Source organism: Rhinoderma darwinii, chromosome 2 (genome assembly GCF_050947455.1).
Source record: "Rhinoderma darwinii isolate aRhiDar2 chromosome 2, aRhiDar2.hap1, whole genome shotgun sequence".
NCBI classification, from domain to species: domain Eukaryota; kingdom Metazoa; phylum Chordata; class Amphibia; order Anura; family Rhinodermatidae; genus Rhinoderma; species Rhinoderma darwinii.
The window spans coordinates 59,588,562-59,606,386 of NC_134688.1; positions in this window are offsets into that span (position 1 = coordinate 59,588,562).

Consider the following 17,825-nt stretch of genomic DNA (forward strand, 5'->3'; position numbering starts at 1 on the left):
ATTGACATTATAAATTTAATTTTGGGACAACACCATTACAGAGGGTACAGGTCCAGAACATATTTATGTGTTGGTGGTATTAAAGAACACAATTGAAGGACTCTTACTTATCCTTATGAAGCTACGGCGAAAGCCCCAGCAGACCTGCTCAGAAGAAAGCAGGCCTGCATTGCAAGAGGAGGGCACGGGAACGGGTTTAGGTGAGTATGTAAAGTTGCTTTTTTTTCTGTTAGAAAGTGTGAGGGGCTATATATAGAGCACTATCTACAGGGGGGCTATATGTGGAGCACTATCTACAGGGCTATATGTGGGGGCTATATGTGGAGCACTATCTACAGGAGGACTATATGTGGGGGCTATATGTGGAGCACTATATACAGGGTGGCTATATGTAGAGCACTATCTACAGGGGGGCTATAGGTGGGCACAATCTACAGGGGCTACTATCTACAGGGGGATCTATGTAGGGCACTATCTGCAGGGGCGCTATGGGGGGCAGTATCTACAGGGGGCTCTATGTGGGGCACTGTCTACAGGGAGCTCTATGTGGGGCACTGTCTACAGGGGGCTGTATGTGGGCCACTGTCTACAGGGGGCTGTATGGGGGGAACTATCTACAGGGGGCACTATGTGTGTGTGTGGGGGGGACACAGTGTATGGTGCTATTATCAGGGACAGTGTATGGCGCTATTATAATTAGAGGTGCATTGTATGGTGCTATTATGTTTAGGGGTGTAGTGTGTGTATCACCTTAAGAATTTTATCTTCGTGTATAGGTGCAGAAAGGTTTGAAAAGTGAGAAGCTGAAGATATCTGAACGACAAACTGCAGAAATGGGCTGTGGCCGAGAGGAGTCATCATAGAGGTCTGGACCGGATGGAATAGAAAAGAGAAAAAGAACAACTAGAATCTGAGAAATCGTCACTGGTTGGTCACTTAATGTAAATGTTTATTCTGCCTCTAATCAGTAATAAAGTCACTGTATGATCTGCAGCGAGATGTTGTGTGGTATGATTTTTTTTTTTTGTGAGGCTGCTAGTGATGTAGAACAGCCAGGGGAATGTCAATCAAGACCTGGGGAGCACCATTTAAATTTTTGCCTCAGCAGCAGAAAAGCTAGAAATGCCATTCTGGAAACGTCTTCTGTCCTCATGTAGACGGTAGACCACAGTGTACGCGGCAGCAGAAATCTGTGTATGAGTCATCTTTCCCAAGCAGTAATGTCAAGCATTCTTTTCCAGAATAAAAATTCTCATGATGAGATATATTGCAACAATTAACTAAAAGTCAAGAAGAGTTATCTTTATAGATAGCTTTAATCCAGGTCACCTAATCATAAAGGGTAACTAGATTTTTAAAAAATGTTTGACATGACATAGTGATATGTCAGAAGTTTTATTGGTGGGGGACCAACACTGAGAACCCCACTGATTACTAAAAGAAAGTGGTAGAGACACTCGGGGTTGAGCGCTGTGCCGCTTAGTTTCTGATTGGCTTTCCTCAGAAAGCCGAGCGAGTCGTGTGCGGGCTCAATAGAAAGTCTATGAGCATATACACGTCTCGCTCAGCTTTCCAAGGAAAGCTGATCAAAAACTAAGCCACACAGCACTCATCTAAACACTTCAGCCGCTTAGTTTCCGTGATCAGTGGGAGTCTCAGTGCTCAGACCCCCACCGATCAAAACTTCTGACATGTCACTACGACATGTCAAAAGTTTTTTAACATTTTACTTGGGGTGGTCCCTGAGCTGCCTGATTCTGCCGCCCTCCTCTAATGCTTGGTAGATTTCTACTCACTCTCTGTCCAAGTTGGAAGTCAGTGCTGGTAGTCATGGTCCATCCTCCTCTTATCTAATAAGATGTAGAGGCTGAGAAGGGGAGCCACAGGTGCACACTGCTGAAGTTAGCCGTACTCGCTCTTGTCAGCCTTTCTCTCTGTACCGTAGTCCGCGGTGGCAGACTGTTCTGCTCTTGAGGATCAGCCTACTGGCTGCCCCTCTGCTGGGATGTGCTGCTCCCAGGAATAAAATCTAGGGGAAAGGAGTGTAAAAAACCCAAACAATGGTATCACGCAAACACTACAACTTACATAAATTGAAAAAGTGGGATGGGGGCAACAGAGACATCAAACCCCAGATTAGACTCCAAAATCAATTCAGAACTCAGACCACACCCCTAAATACATTCAGACCTCAGACCATACACCTAAACTAATAAAGATCCCAGACCAGGACTCAAAATTAATTCAAATCCCAGACCAGACCCCCTATGTAAATCAGATCTCAGACCAGACCCCTTAAATAAATCAGACCCCAGACCAGACCCCTTAAATAAATCAGACAGACCAAAATTAATTCAGACCTCAAACTAGATCCCTAAATAAATTAGACACCAGATCAGACCCTATAAATAAATTATACCCCAGACCCCTTAAACAGATCAGACTCAAGACTAGACCACTAAATATATAGGACCACAAACAATAGCAAAAAAAACAACTTAAATTCAGACCCCAGACCAGACCATGACATTTACTTAGCGCTCCTCACTCCCGGGTGTAATGACGGGGTAGGGAGACAAACAGGTGAGCCCTAATCTACCCACCACTCATTCCCTGCCTACTTGCAACGGCCCGTCCTAGCCAACGGCGTACAACTGGGCGACGGTCCCTACGCTCAATAAGTGCACGACAGACAAACAGACAAGGGTACACAGAAGCTAAGGGAAATGGGGCAGTTGCCCACGGCAACACAGTGAGCAACAAGAGTAGTGAACGAGCCGAGTCAAACCAGGAGTGCACGAGGTACAAATCGCAGAGCAGGAGCGTAGTCAGTAAAGCCAGGGTCAAAAATGAAGCAAGGTCAATAATCATAGCATATATAAACAGAAGGAGATCAAGGAGCTGGATAGCCAAATATAGGAAAATTAAATACCTTTATTAACACATAAATACACATAAAATGTTAAAAAATTACAAAAGGACAAAAGGACTCTGTAGTTCCAAATCAGCACAACAGGGGAGACTTCCTCAAAAACGCGTGTTGGGGTTCAACAGCACACTTGATCGACTCTCCCGGTCCATTCACTATGGGTAAGACGACTTTTTGAATAGAGGAGTGGTGGCTGATTTTTCAGTCTGTGGACCTGCTTTTTCCGATGACTCATCTCCACTCTTCACCCTGTTCTTTGTATGTGAAGGTTGCACTTGTATTAGGATATAATTATTCAGCCGTACCATTAGACACTGTGCCCTTGTCTCATACTTTGTACCTAGATTGTTTGTTTACCTTGCCCTGGATTACTTCTGGGAGTCTCCCCTGTTGTGCTGTTTTGGAACTACAGAGTCCTTTTGTAATTTTTTAACATTTTATGTGTATTTATGTGTTAATAAAGGTATTTAATTTTACTATATTTGGCTATCCAGCTCCTTGATCTCCTTCTGTTTATATATGAATCCATAGGAGTTGCCTTTTCTTGGTATTTAGGGAGGATGCTTTTACTACATAGCACCTAGCCCCTTATTGCAATTGCCATATGAGCCCCTTTTTTTGTGTGTTCAATAATCATAGCAGGAGCAGCAGAGCCAGGAAACAGAAAAGAATCACAGGCAAAGGAGGAGCAGGAAATGCAGGTATAAATAGACAGAGGGCGGGAGCTAGCTCCGTCTGGCCAGGCTGTGATAGGCTCTCCCACTCCTCAGCCTCCCAGCCTGACTGGTAGAAGATCGTGTCACTCTCTCAGACTTAGGAGCAGGTGCAGACTGATTACCCACGGGCGTCGACACAGAAGCTGTGTCTGGCAGATTCTTTACACCGGGTCCTTTCTCCTCCATGCGCCGTTGTCGCAGCACTAAGTCCTGACACTGCCCAACGTCCTGGCACTGTTTGGCATCAGGACCCATATCAGTGGGGATACCGGGAGGAGAAAAGACCCAGGACCGGAAGCTGAGTTGACGGTGATAGTGGTATATATTGAATTTAATTTGCATGATGATCTAATCCTGGCTTGGTGATATGTTAATGCAGCTTTATAAACATTCTCATTGCAGATACAACGGACAGATTACCTGGATAAAATTAGCACCTTGTACCTATTTTGTCACTCCTTCCAGTACATTTAGATTGTAGGCTTCTATGGGCCGGAATCTATTTATTTTATCTTATTGTTTGTTCATTTGTTTCGATCATTTGCCATTTTACTTATTAATTACGTTCCCAATTGTAAAGCGTTGCGGAAAATGTTGATGCTACAAAAATAAAGATTAGTATTATTATTGGCACTGTGCCGACAGAAAAGCTGTTTGGCAGCAGTATTAACATGGATTTTCCTATGTCAGCCTGTTCATTAATCAGATTTTTCTATGAAAAAACTGTGTAACTATATATTTATATGGCTGTGAGGGCTTACTCAGACGAACGTGATATACGTCCGTGCAACGCGCGTGATTTTCACGCGCCTCGCACGAACCTATGTTAGTCAATGGGGCCGTTCAGACAGTCTGTGATTTTCACGCAGCGTGCGTCCGCTGCGTAAAACTCACGACATATCCTATATTTGTGCGTTTTTCGCTTATCACGCACCCATTGAAGTCAATGGGTGCATGAAAATCACGCGCAGCACACGGAAGCACTTCCGTGTGACGCGCATGATTCGCGCAACAGCAGTAAAAATTATGAACAGAGTGTCATAATGATGGCGGCTGCGTGAAAATCATACGCTGCTGAGACACGGAGCTGTTATGTACCTTTTGCGCGTGCAAATTGCAGCATTTTTTGCACGCACAAAAAGCACACGCTCGTGTGAATCCGGCCTAAGATTGTGAATGTGTTCTTTAAGTTGTAATGTTCAACTTTTTTTGAAAAAGAACAGGATATTTCTTCTAGCAAGTTAATGACTTCCACTCCAGGACAGGATATTTCTGCTAATTTTCATTCTAAGGAGTCATGTGTTGCACTATTATTTCAAGAATTAAAGGGTAAGAGGGTGTCGCAGAATCCTTAGTATCAAGATGCTCCAAAACCATTCGATTTATAAAAAGAAAAAAAAAGTAGAGCGCCACCAGTATAGAAACAATGGGAGGGTTCCTCCAGCTCACCTTATTATGTAGATGTATGGAATCGTTCACGCACGGATCCCCGTGTCGGCACACGTACAAGCATAGAAAAAAAAGAAGAAATTGGATCCAGCGTTGAGTCCTTTTGGTCCGTTTAAAATAGGAAACTTCTTCCAAGTTTTATTGACAAGAGGATAAAAACAAGTGCGGTGAAATAAAATTATTTCCAGAGTACAAATAGAGGGATAATAAAGCAGTGTGAGCGGTGCCTACGCGTTTCTGACGCTGACTGCGTCCTTAGTCATGGCTTCTGGTGTGTCTCGCTCGCAGTCTGTCAATTTATATCCGGTCTATTTTTAGTAACTATTGATTGCGGTTCATCTGGGGAACTCCTGGGAGTTCCCTGGAACGCAAATCACTTCCTGTATTGCAGGCGGAAATTTTCATAGAACAGGTGAACAAGAAAACTGAGTCTCTCGCATCTGATCTTCAGGTATATGGTTTTTGATCCTGATTTTCTATTATTGTATAATTTTATACAGATATTATTAACTATGTACCTTGATTGTCATTATGTTTTTATAATATTCGTAAAGAACTTTATTATAGACTTTATGAAAATTGCGTCCCTAATTGTAGTCTTGTACCGGAAATGTAGACTGGTTAAAAACAATTGTGAGTGTGTGTAACGTGAGTGTAAAAAATTGCTCTTTCCATGGGAGATATTATCAAAGACAGTTTTTATTGTATTTCTTATAGAGGATATATGTAATTATTATATGTTTATATTTATGTGGAATACAAGTTTAATCCATATCATGCACTATAACTTGTTTCCACAATGTTTAATTGTCTGAGAACTTTGTTTTGACTTCTAGTATATATTCGGTATTGATTATATTTTACCGAAATTATTTTAAAGTATGCATGTAAGATTTTGGTGAGATACACCATTTAATAAGAGGGTTTTTAGTAGATTGATTCCTTTGTTGTTGTTTTTATTTTCAAGGTATCCGGTTTATTGACTCCGGTAGAACTGAAGACAAGACAACGTAAGTATCAAATTAATTGAATCAATTTGCCACAGTTGTAATGTATATAATAGAAGATTCATATTACCTGTGTTAATTACTAATGTTTTGTATATGGTCTCTAGTCTCTAAAAATGTTTAGGAATATATTTATGGATTTTATTATATTCTTCTGATATTAATCAATGTTTGTGTTATTGATCTGATTTAATTGTATTGGGGAATACAAATAGTTATTCCGGATGTATACAATCCAGACTACTTGTAGGTGTTGTTTAATAATGAAACATTAATTATTTTCGTAGGTTGAGGCCATTGGGTACTCGTGTTCGTAGTCTGTATATCCAGTAGGCTTCTCTTGTATGTGTCTTATGTTTAATGTCTCCTCCCCTTTTAGGGCTGTGAATTTTTTCAATGGCATAGCACATGAAGCTATTGATTGATCTATTGTGATGGTGAATAAAATGTTTCGCCGCATTTGATATATTCAGTATATTTGGATTCCGGATATAGCACAAATGTTCTAGTATTCTGGTTTTTAGCTTGCGGTTTGTATATCCTATGTATTTAAGACTGCATTGTGTGCATTCTATAATGTATTTCACAGATTCCGAATTACAATTTATATAATTATTGATAGTAAAGGTGATAGTATTTGTTGAATCCGAGAATGTTTTTCTTGGGGCAGCATACAGACATGTTTTACAAGGTTTATTACCGCATCTAAAAAAAACCTTATGCTCTAACCATGTCGTTTTGGATATGTTTGAGCTAAAGAAAGAAGGAGACAGGGAGCCACCAAGAGAAGGGGCTTTGCGTGCCACGAATCTACATCCCTCTTTAAGGATGTCTGCTAGGATGTCGTCCTCCATTAACATGGGTAGACGTTTTGTAATAATTAGAGATGAGCGAACCGGGACAACCGAACCCGGTTTCGGTCCGAACTTCCGGTAAAGTTTGGTTCGCAGCGAATCCGAACTTCACCGGGTTCGGCCGAACCCGTTTTGACCGAACCCGGTCAAAAACATTATACAAATCGGCAGCCACTTATCTCTATCAATCACTGATAGAGAAAAGAGGCTGCTGATTAAAAATAAAAAGCATTTCATACGTACCCGGTCGTTGTCTTGGTGACGAGTCCCTCTTCTTCCTCCAGTCCGACCTTTTCTGACGCGGCAGCCTGTGATTCGCTGCAGAGGCCTCTGCAGCCTGTGATTGGCTGCGGAGGCCGCGGCAGCCTGTGATTGGCTGCAGCGCTCACATGGGCTGCATCGTCATCAAGGAATGTCGGGCCGGATGTCGAGAGGGACGCGTCACCAAGGCAACGGCCAGGAGACCGGACTGGAGGAAGCAGAAAGTTCTCGGTAAGTATGAACGTCTTTTTTTTTACAGGTGCTGTGATCGGTAGTCACTGTCCAGGGTACTGAAACAGTTACTGCCGATCAGTTAACTCTTTCAACACCCTGGACAGTGACTATTTAGGGTATGTGCACACACACTAATTACGTCCGTAAATGACGGACGTATTTCGGCCGCAAGTACCGGACCGAACACAGTGCAGGGAGCCGGGCTCCTAGCATCATAGTTATGTACGATGCTAGGAGTCCCTGCCTCTCTGCAGGACAACTGTCCCGTACTGTAATCATGTTTTCAGTACGGGACAGTAGTTCCACGGAGAGGCAGGGACTCCTAGCATCGTACATAAATATGATGCTAGGAGCCCGGCTCCCTGCAGGGTGTTCGGTCCGGTACTTGCGGCCGAAATACGTCCGTCAGTTACGGAAGTAATTAGTGTGTGTGCACATACCCTTACTGACGTCGCCTAGCAACGCTGCCGTAATGACGGGTTCACACATGTAGCCACCCGTCATTACGGGGCCTCATGCACACGACCATAAAAACACCCGTTATCACGGGTCGTAATTACGACCCGAAATAGCGGGCCCATAGACTTCTGTTAGCCACGGGTACCTTCCCGTTTTCTCACGGGAAGGTGCCCGTGCCGTTAAAAAGATAGAACATGTTCTATTTTTTTATTTTATGGGCCGTGCTCGTAATTACGACTCGTAACTACGAGCACGGCCGGCCGGCCACGGGCAGCCGGCCGCTTTTGCGAACCGTGCTGTCATTATAATTATAGCAGCACGGCCCGTAAAATAGAAAAATAGAACATGTTCTATTTTTTTAACGGCACGGGCACCTTCCCGTGAGAATACGGAAAGGTACCCGTGGGTAACAGAAGTCTATGAGCCCGTTATTGCGGGTCGTAATTACGACCCGCAATAACGGGTGTTTTTACGGTTGTGTGCATAATGGGAGCACGGCTCGGAAAAACGAACGGCTGCCCGTGCTCATCTCCTGAAATAATCTGTGCTGCCTTAAACTCTGTGGACAGGTCAGGATCCTGTTTCTTTTAAATGCTGCTAGGGAACCCGCTCGATCCACTATATAAGGCTACGCTACAGTGCAGCATTTAAAAGAAACAGGATCCTGACCTGTCCACAGAGTTTAAGGCAGCACAGAGTATTTCAGGAGATGAGCGTGCAGATTCAGTGCTGCTGTGAACTCTGCTCTTACCATTACGTAGCTCTCAGTCTGTTACCTCTCCTCCACTCCTGTCCTCAAGAACACCTTCACATGATTGGCAAGTCACCACGTAATGGTAAGAGCTGAGTTCACAGCAGCACAGAGTATTTCAGGAGATGAGCGTGCGGATCTTGTGCGTGGTGGTGACTTGCCAATCATGTGAACGTGTTATAGAGGACAGGAGTGGAGGAGATGTAACAGACTGAGCTACGTAATGGTAAGAACAGAGTTCACAGCAGCACAGAGTATTTCCCGGAGAGGAGCGTGCAGATTCAGTGCTGCTGTGAACTCTGCTCTTACCATTACGTAGCTCAGTCTGTTACATCTCCTCCACTCCTGTCCTCTATAACACGTTCACATGATTGGCAAGTCACCACCACGCACAAGATCCGCACGCTCATCTCCTGAAATACTCTGTGCTGCTGTGAACTCTGCTCTTACCATTACGTGGTGACTTGCCAATCATGTGAAGGTGTTCTGGAGGACAGGAGTGGAGGAGAGGTAACAGACTGAGAGCTACGTAATGGTAAGAGCAGAGTTCGCAGCAGCACTGAATCTGCACGCTCATCTCCTGAAATACTCTGTGCTGCCTTAAACTCTATGGACAGGTCAGGATCCTGTTTCTTTTAAATGCTGCACTGTAGCGCAGCCTTAAATAGTGGATCGAGCGGGTTCCCCAGCAGCATTTAAAAGAAACCGTGTTTGTGTATGTGTGTGTTTGTGTATATATGTGTGTTTGTGTATGTGACTTTGTCTGTTTTTGTTTTTATATGTGTGTTTGTGTATATGTGTGTGTATATATGGATGTGTTTTGTGTATATGTTTGTGTATATATGGGTGTATTTGTGTATATGTTTGTGTGTAGATGTTTGTGTGTGTTTTTGTATATGTGTATATGTGTGTATATGGGTGTGTGTTTGTGTGTATATATGGGTGTGTTTGTGTATATGTGTTTGTGTATATGTGTGTTTGGGTATGTGTGTTTTTGTTTGTATATGTGTTTGTGTATATGTGTTCGTGTATGTGTGTATAACTGTGTGTGGGTGTGTTTGGATATGTGTGTTTTTGTTTGTATATGTGTGAGTTCGTGTATATGTGTGTGTTTGTCTGTTTATGTGTGTGTGTGTGTGTGTATGTGTGTGTCTGAGTATGGTTGTTTGTTTGTGTGTGCGTGTATATATGTGTGTAGGTGAGTAGAAGTATTGGTATTGTTCACATTGATAACTGTTTTTTTATGTTGTTGCAGATTTTGATGTACCGATTGGACTACGTCTTCGATTCGTTGGACTACTGCGTAGATCTGCGTTTTTTCAAATTTTAATAAAATGGTTAACGAGGGTTTTGTTGGGGATTTCTTATTTCAATAAAAAAAGAATTGTCTTTGTGTTTTTTTTTCAAACTTTATTAGTGCCTAGATAATGGTAGTTGGCTGATTGACAGCGTCCATTATTAAGGCGGTACTTAGTGTTAGCCGGTGCAGAGGCTAGCACTAACCACCCATTATTACCCCGGTACCCACCACCACCAGGGGTGCCGGGAAGAGCTTGGTACGATCCAGTACCCGACCATCTGTTGTGATGGTCGGGTACTGGGGCGGCCGTAGGCTGGTATTATGAGGCTGGGAAGGGCCAAAATCAGTGGACCTTCCCACCCTTGTAATGCTAGGCTGCTGCTGCTGTGTTGTATCGGGCTGGTTATAAAAATGGGGGGGACCCCCACGTCGTTTTTTTTTTTGAATTTAACAAATTTAGCAATAGACGGGTCCCCCACATTTTTAATAACCAGCCATATACAAGGCCGCAGCAGTCTGGCATTACATGGGTGGGAAGGGCCACTGGTTTTGTCCATTCCCAGGCTAATAACACTGTGTTGTATGTGGCTGGTTATGATAAATTGGGTGGAACCCCATGTCTTTTTAAAAAAAAAAAAATGTAAATAAATAAATAATTAAAAAAAATGACGTGGGGTCCCCCCCACTTTTATAACCAGCCAGATACAACACAGCAGCAGCAGCCTAGCATTACAAGGGTGGGAAGGTCCACTGTTTTTGGCCCTTCCCAGCCTCATAATACCAGCCTGCGGCCGCCCCAGAGCCCGACCATCACAACAGATGGTCGGGTACTGGATCGTACCTGGCTCTTCCCGGCACCCCTGGTGGTGGTGGGTACCGGGGTAATAATGGTGGTTAGTGTTAGCCTCTGCACCGGCTAACACTAAGCCTCGCATTAGTAATGGATGTTGTCACTCAGACAGCGGCCATTACTAAAGTGGTAATAATAAAATTTGAAAAGAAAAAGACAAAGATATAGATAAAATATTTTATTGAAATAAAGCACCCCCAACACAACCCTCATTAACCATTTTATTGTAGAAAAAAAAAAACGTCATCTAAGTAGTCCTCGAAACCGACGTAGTCCAAACACCAAACCTGTAAAAAAAAAAAAAAATGAAATAAAACATGTCGTAGGCTTAGATTCAGTTTAATGTGTGATACGGACTGTTATACCATGTATAGAAGCCTGCCGCGAAGTTGACTTAGATACAGGGCGCCAGCAGACAGTATCATACATGGCCATACATACATATATACAAATATACATACATACATATATACAAACATACATACATATATACAAGCATACACATATATACATGCAAATATACATACATGCAAACATACACACATATATACATGCAAACTATCATACATACATGCATACACACACACATGAAAACATACATACATACAAACAAACATGCAAAGATACATACATACATATATACAAGCATGCACAAATATACATGCAACATAAATACATGCAAACATAATTACATACATGCACATATATATAAACATACATGCAAACATACATGCAAAAATAAAAACATGCAAACATACATACATGCACATATATACATACATACATGACAACATACATACAAACATACATGACAACATACATACATGCAAACATACATACATGCAAACATACATACACACATGCAAACATATATACATGCAAATATACATACAAACATGCACATGTATACATACATGCCAACATACATGCACATATATACATACATACATGACAACATACATACATGCAAATATACATACATACACACACACATGCACATATATACATACATGCCAACATACATGCACATATATACATACATGACAACATACATACATACATGACAACATACATATATATATATATATATATATATATATACACACATGCAAATATACATACAAACATGCATACATACATGCAAACATACATTCATGCAAACACACATACATGCAAACATACATACATACATACAAATATACATACACACATGCACATATATACATACATGACAACATACATACATACATACATGACAACATACATGCAAACATACACACATGCAAACATACATACATACATGCAAATATATACATGCAAATATACATACAAACATGCACATATATACATACATGCCAACATACATGCACAGATATACATACATACATACATACATACATGACAACATACATACATGCCAACATACATACATACATACATGCCAAAAAATAATAATAATACGTTGATACTTACTTTCCTCCTGTCCGGCCTCCAGCGATGACGTTTCATCCATGTCGCCGCTGCAGCCTGTGATTGGCTGCAGAGGCGGTCACGTGGGATGAAGCGTCATCCTGACGTGCGTGACCGCCACTACAGCCTGTGATTGGCTGCAGCGGCGAAAGGGATGAAACGTCATCGCTGGAGGCCGGACAGGAGGAAAGTAAGTACGAACGTATAATTTTTATTTTTTTATTACATTTAAAATAGTATTTTCCGCGCGCCGAGCATGTACTGTGAAGGTTGCTGAAAGAGTTAGTGCAGCCCATTAACTCTATCAGCACCCCGGACAGTAGCATGCTCGGCGCACGTAAGTGACAGGTTCGGTCAGAACTAGTTCGGTCCGAACCGAACTTTTTTGTGAAATTCGGCGAACTAGCCGAACCGAACTTTTGATAAGTTCGCTCATCTCTAGTAATAATCCTCTTTATATCATTAAATTGGTTACTTTGTCCTAGAACCAACGTCGGTTTGTTAGGCTCTAGCCTAGGATTATGCTTTTGTGATAGAAGGACATCTCTAGTTTTTTTGGAGGTGATGTTACTTGCCCTTTTTAGTGACCATTGTGGATATCCTCTATTACACAATCTACTGTGGATTTGTTGCTGTTCTATTTTGAATTGTGTGTCTGAACTGCAATTCCGTTTAGCTCTATGAAGTTCCCCCACTGGGATCGAGGTGATGGTTTGCTTAGCATGATTACTACGAGCATGCAGAATTGTATTACCAGCTGTAGGTTTTCTAAACGTTTTGGTTTGTATTGTTGCATTTTCTATCCCTATTAACTCCAGATCTAGGAAGACCATGCTATTTTTATCATGGGCCGACGTGAATCTGAGGTTTGATGTATTAAAGTTAAGGAAACCAACGAAGTCCGGTATGGCAGATATGTCCCCCTTCCAAATAAACAAGAGATCGTCTATGTATTTGCCATACCAGTGTATATTGTCCCCAAATGGGTTGGACGTGGAGAAGATTGTAGTTTCTTCCCACCAGGCCATCACTAGGTTGGCTAAAGAGGGGGAGAATTTTGCTCCCATGGAGACCCCTCTTAATTGCAGATAGAAGATGCCGTCAAACTGGAAGTAATTATGGGTCATCAAAAACATCAATACATCTAAGATAAATGATTGGAGCTGATCACTATAGTTGCTGTGTACAATTAAATGATGTTTCACTGATGCATGGGCTATGTGGTGGGGAATACTTGTGTATAGTGATGTTACGTCGCATGTTAAACACGTGTAATTTTTTAGCCATGTTTCATTGTGAAAGGCACGGAGCACATCAGCTGTATCTCTTAGGGAACCCTTAGTATTTTGGGCTATTGGTTGTAACAAAGAATCAAGCCATTCGGAAGTTTTTTCAAGAAGGGAACCTATACCAGACACAATGGGTCTCATGGGAGGGGGAATGATATTTTTATGGGTTTTAGGGAGAGCATGCATTATAGGTATGATTGGATGATTCACATACATATACTCCGACTGTTTTTGTGTCAATTTCGCCACCAGTATACTTACATTGCGCTTGACTAGTCTGGTTGAAGCTGTTGAAGCATGCTATGAGTAAGAACACTTTGTTCGAAACGCGTTAGCGGTAACACCTGTGCCCTCTGGACTTTTAATATTATGTTCAAATAAAGCTCTTTTTATATTTTTTCAAATGTGGATGTGTTGAGGATTTTTTCTACATTTCTTCACTCTATTAGGTTTCATACGTCAACACTGGACAGGCTATTAAATAAACGCTACAAAGTTGTAAATTGATTCATGTGTTTCTTAACTTCTTGAGAGTTGCAAGAATGGGTCCTCTAAAACCTGGCAGTGATAACAAAACAATCTGATTTAACTTATGGAAATCTATTCCCTCAGTACAAAAATATTTTTTTTTATTTCTCCAATACTCCAAAAATGAAAAATGAACTTTGCAAATAGTCCTCATAAAAAAAAAATCAGGTTTGTTTCTACAGTTTCTATGTAGACCTATGCGTCTCCATGGTTACAGACAACAAAATCAACCATTTGTAGTCTGATCCTGCACTCATACTCCCCTCCATCTTTCCCCTAATTGCTAACTTACATTTGGGAGACCAAGTTCTAAAATATAAAGTCCTAACCACCTCCTTTTCCCCTTCTCTGCTTGAACTGGATGGACATATGTCATTTTTCTGTTTCAATATGTCTTTATTAAACAGTTGAGACATCAGAAAATATATGTGTATAACAGTTCTACTCGCAGGTAGAAGTAAATAGTTAGTCTCAAATAATAATTAACCTATAAGTCATATGTCATTTTTCAACCATACTATAAATGGGGAGATTGGGGAGCCTGACAGCAAGTGAATTCAATCATATTTATTAATTACATGTATAGCATTAGGTTATATATAGATGCAGGGCCGCCATCAGGAATTTCTGGGCCCCATACAGCCAAGATGTCTGGGGCCCCCCCTCCATTACCGGGGGTGGGCAACGGAAATTGTGGTGCTCACGTTTGTACGTTATACGCATTAACTGATTTTGGTGCCGATGTCAATTACAGTGAAGGAACAACATACCATGAGGGAGACAAGAGACAACCAAACTCTGAAACACGTCCCAATACTAGACATGCCATGCGCACAAGTATAATATAATGCCAATAGGGTATACAAAATATATGTATATGAGGTTACATCTATAAAAGAAATGCTGCCCGTTGCAAAATGTGCATAGCAAGTGCCCGCTAAAGATCACTGGCGCAGATACAGACAAAAGTTACAGATATATGCCAAAAAAGGTGGTGTGAAAACGGATATACCTGTGGACATGATGGCAGCACGGGACGTGGAGAGATGGCACAGGAACGCCTCGACGCGCGTTTCGCCTGCGACCGGCTTCGTCAGGATTTTTATCTATTTTGATCTATTTAGCTAAAACATATCCGACTGTATGGCATACAGTGGGATACGTCACCCAGGGCCGCCATCAGGGGGGTATTAGGGGTAGTGGTGTGAGGGGCCCGGCCAAACCTAATTGAAAGGGGGGCCCGGCCACTGCTGCGACTTGTCTTTGGTAGAAAAAAACGGGCCCCTGCAAAGGGGCCCATTTTTTTCACCAAATGAATGTCGTGAGTTGCGGGCCCCCCCTCTCATGGGGGCCGTCAAACACCGCCGACCGATCACGCGCACCCGCAAACTCGCGACCGTCCGAGCACGCACCCGGCAAAAGCGCGCAACCGTGACAGCAGGGGCGCTCGCAGAAGCAACAGCACGCACGCTCGCAGCCTCGACAGCACGCGCGCACTTGCGATCGGCCGCGCTCGCACCCGCGAACGAAGCGCGCGCGCACCCGCGAACGAAGCACGCGCAACCGCGGACACACATGGACCCAACTTACCTGGAGCCTGGCTGGAGGTGAAGGACTGGACGTCTGGACCGAAGACCTCGCCTGGAAGACCTCGCCTGAAGGACCTCGCCTGAAGAGGACTGGAGTGGGAGCAGCAGCTCTTCTGACACGGTGGGTAAAGTGTGTCAAAGTGCTGTTTAAGTTATGGCCCTGTTCACACAAAGTATTTTGCAGGCAGAAAAAAAATCTGCCTCAAAATTCCTTAAAGAATTTTGAGGCAGATTTTGATCTGCACACACTATCTTGCCGCGTTTTTTTGCTGCGTTTTTTGCCCGCGGCGATTGAGGACAGCAGGCAAAAAACGCAGGGAAAAATGCATTTTCTGCCTCCCATTGATTTCGATGGGAGGTCAGAGGCAGAACCGCGGCATGAAAGTACGTGCTGCTTTTTCTTTTTTCCGCGACTGGCTCCCATTGATTTCAGATTAAATCAATGGGAGGCGGTTTTGGAAGTTTTTTGGTGCTGATTCTGACGCAGTGTCCGAGTCAATATCAAGGGCCAAAAACTCTGTGAACTGGGCCTTATTGTTAGGGCTTATTCAGACGAACGTGTAATACATCCGTGCAACGCGCGTGATTTTCACGCGCCTCGCACGGACCTATGTTACTCTATGGGGCCGTGCAGACTGTCAGTGATTTTCACGCAGCGTGTGTCCACTGCGTAAAACTCACGACATGTCCTATATTTGTGCATTGTTCGCGCATCACGCACCCATTGAAGTCAATGGGTGCGTGAAAATCACGGCCAGCACTTCCGCAGCCGTATAAACTATCAATGAAAACAGAAAAGCACCGCGTGCTACAAACAGAGTGTCATAATGATGGCGGCTGCGCGAAAATCACGCAGCCGCGCATCATACGCTGCTGACACACGGAGCTGTTATGGACCTTTTGCATGCGCAAAATGCCACGTTTTTTGCGCGCGCAAAAAGCACACGCTTGTGTGAATCCGGCCTTAGGGTAGGAACACACTAGGCATGAACGCTGCAGATTTTATGCAACACAATTTATTGTGGAAAATCCACAGCGTATTAGTCGCAGCAGAGTGGATGAGATTTGAACAAATCTCATCCACAAGCTGCAAAAATAAATGGACCTGCAGTGTGGCTTTTTAAGCAGCAGCGTGTCAATGTATTCTGGGGGATCGCCGCTCCTCTGTTGCGGAAATGCTGCGGTTCTGCCGCAAAAATCACAAATGAGAAGAAAAAAGAAGGTACTTTTTTAAATTGATAAAGTTTAGACTTGCCCCGGCCGTAGTCCTGGACACGCGATCCTTAGCGCAGCCCCGCCTCCTGTCATGACGTTTCATCCCATGTGACTGCTGCAGTGGTCACATGGTCTACAGCGTCATCCCAGGAGGCGGGGCTACGTTCAGAAGAGAGAGTCACCTAAACTACGGCCGGGGCAAGTCTAAACTTTTTTTTCCCTGCAGGATTCCCGCAGCGGACACGCCTCACCAAACCTGCGCCACTATTTGGTGCGGTTTTGCTGGCAGAATTCCCTGCGGCTACCGGGGCGGATAAGCTGTGTAGTTTTACTCAGCATATCCGCCTAGTGTGTCCCTTATGATGTCGCTCCTGGAGCTGCTGCCGGTCTCTAAATAGGCAGTTGGTCCAGTAGAATTTGGAATTATTTTTTTTTGTGAACCAGCTTAAAAAAATACAAAACTTTTGTGTTAGGGCCTGTTCACATCACCGTTCGCTTCCGTTCCGGGGTTCCGTCTGAGGTTTCCGTCGGGTGAACCCCGCAACGGAAAGTGAAAGTGACAGCACAGCTTCCGTTTCAGTCACCATTGATCTCAATGGTGACGGAAACATCACTAATGGTTTCCGTTCGTCACCATTCTGGCTGGTTTTCGGACGGAATCAATAGCGTAGTCGACTGGTGCTAATGGTGACGGCTGCGTGTATTTCTATGGGGTTATTCACATTGTCGTTGTTCTAACAGACCGTGTGAAGGGCCTGTAAAAAATAAGACATTTACCTATTTTTGTGCGTTTTCACGGATCCCTCAATAGACTCAAGTCTGTGAAAACGGGTCCCGCACGGCTGCAAATCGGCCGTTCTTCACGTCTGATTTCACACACGTTGGTCTGAATATCGCCAGTTTTGCACGCGCAAAAAACGCTGC